Consider the following 366-nt stretch of genomic DNA (forward strand, 5'->3'; position numbering starts at 1 on the left):
AAATTTAAACCACAATGAAATACCACTTCACACCTCTTAGAATGGCTATCAAGAAGACAACAACAAGTGTTGGAGAGGTTGCGAGGGAAAAGGAACCCTCGTACACTGCTGGTGGGAATGTAAATTGGTACAGCCACTATGGAAAACAGTATGGAGGTTCCTCAAAAAATTAAGAATAGAATTACCATATGACCCAACAATCCATCTTCTGGATATGTACACAAAAAAATTTGAAAATATCTATACATAAAGATATATGATATCTGATGTTCAATGCAGCATTTTTTACAGTGGCAAGATATGGAAACAACCCAAATCCCAAATGTCCTTTGTTAAATTATTGGATAAAAAAGATGTGAGATATAT

This window comes from Pteropus vampyrus, unplaced genomic scaffold (genome assembly GCF_000151845.1).
Source record: "Pteropus vampyrus isolate Shadow unplaced genomic scaffold, Pvam_2.0 Scaffold63, whole genome shotgun sequence".
NCBI lineage: Eukaryota > Metazoa > Chordata > Mammalia > Chiroptera > Pteropodidae > Pteropus > Pteropus vampyrus.